This window comes from Meleagris gallopavo, chromosome 5 (genome assembly GCF_000146605.3).
Source record: "Meleagris gallopavo isolate NT-WF06-2002-E0010 breed Aviagen turkey brand Nicholas breeding stock chromosome 5, Turkey_5.1, whole genome shotgun sequence".
In the NCBI taxonomy this organism is placed as follows: Eukaryota; Metazoa; Chordata; class Aves; order Galliformes; family Phasianidae; genus Meleagris; species Meleagris gallopavo.
Genome location: NC_015015.2, coordinates 58,181,023 through 58,182,562, shown reverse-complemented (window position 1 = coordinate 58,182,562; position 1,540 = coordinate 58,181,023). Strand labels below are relative to the sequence as shown.

At 53.0% G+C, this 1,540-nt stretch overlaps 1 protein-coding gene across 1 annotated transcript in view; it reads left to right on the top strand.

Moving 5' to 3' along the window:
• Positions 1-226: 226 nt before the first annotated feature.
• PRPF39 (pre-mRNA processing factor 39) overlaps positions 227-1,540 on the top strand; it is an 18,118-nt gene continuing 16,804 nt past the window's right edge. The window contains exon 1 of the mRNA XM_003206865.4: positions 227-357. The gene's annotated coding sequence lies outside the window, so the exon portion shown is untranslated. The remainder of the gene's footprint in view (positions 358-1,540) is intronic.

The following is a 1,540-nucleotide window of genomic DNA, read 5'->3' as shown; positions in this document are numbered from 1 at the left end:
CGGGAACAAACGGCCGCGCGAGGGGGGAAGGCGCTTCGACCGAGCTGTGCGTGCTGAGACGGGCGCCGGGTGGCCCAGCGGCGCCGTAACCGGGCGGCTCCGCGCCTCGCGTTCCGGTACTTGCAGCGTGCGCCTCGTCGCCCGAGCCGTAACGTGTGTAACGTGTCTAACGTGTGTAACGTGTGTAACTTGTAACGTGTGTAGCGTATAACGTGCTGCCGGAGCCGCGCGGTGCCGGGCCGGGGCGGGGAGTGCGGGCTGTGTGACGGCCGTGCCGTGTGCGGGATGGGCCTCTGAGACCGGCTGAGAAATGGGTTCGGACGTGAGTGACTTAAAAGCGGGCCGAGCGGTTATCCGGTACGGTGATCTGCCTTAGTGTGAGTGCCGTAACGACTCCGGGAATTAAGCTGCTCTGTTATGTGGCTGTGTGGATTTGTGGAAAGAGCTGCTTCTCTCTCCTTGTTTCCTTCTTCTCTTTTCTGTCTCCCAACCTGAGGGCATGGCTGGACTTGACGGAGTTTGAAGTTGAGTACAGAAGTGGGAAACACCCATTCCATCTCAGGAAAAGTTTAGATCGTAAAATTTCTGTGTTTGTAAGGGCAGCTTTATTGGGAGGAGGTTTTTACACAGAGGGTGGTGATACACTGGAACAGGTTGCCCAAGGAGGTTGTGGATGCTTACAGCTCTGAGACATCAGAAGGCTAACAGAGTTCATCATCACAGAATCCTAGAATAGCCTGGGTTGCAAAGGCCCACAGTGCTCACCCAGTGCCAACCCCCTGCTGTGTGCAGGTCGCCAACCAGCAGCCCAGGCTGCCCAGAGCCACATCCAGCCTGGCCTTGAATGCCTGCAGGGATGGGGCATCCACAGCCTCCTTGGGCAACCTGTTCCAGTGCCTCACCACCCTCTGGCTGAAAAGCTTCCTCCTCATATCCAACCCAAACCTCCCCTGTCTCACTTTAAAACCATTCCCCTTGTCCTGTCATCATCCACCCTCACAAACAGCCGTTCCCCCTCCTGTTTATCTGCTCCCTTCAAGTACTGGAAGGCCACAATGAGGTCTCCCTGCAGCCTTCTCTTCTCCAAGCTAAAAGAACTGGGAAGAATTGGTTCCCAACACAGGCAAACTGCTTGTCCTACACAAGGCATCCTCTCTGCTGGCAGAACAGCAAAGCGCTTGCTATGGTCAGGGTATGGCTATAGGATTTCAGTTGTCACGTAAAGATAACAGAGTTATGAGTAGTTTTCCATAAAGGAAAGACACTGTTTACATGATTGCCCGATGATGTATCCTGTAGGGAGCCAAAATAATTCTTCCTTTTTAAGCAGCAGTTAGAAAACTTACAAAGTAGACCCACATGGACCTTTTAGAACTACTTCAGAGTCAGCTGACGTGGTGAGCTGTTCGGCAAACATCAGCTGTTAGCTCAGGCAATGAAGATAGAGGACGGGCACGTTTCCGTTGCCAAATTTTTTTCCATTCTGTTACTGGTGGCTTAAGAATTCTGGAGATAAGAAGTGGGGGTGGGACTTTTTTTT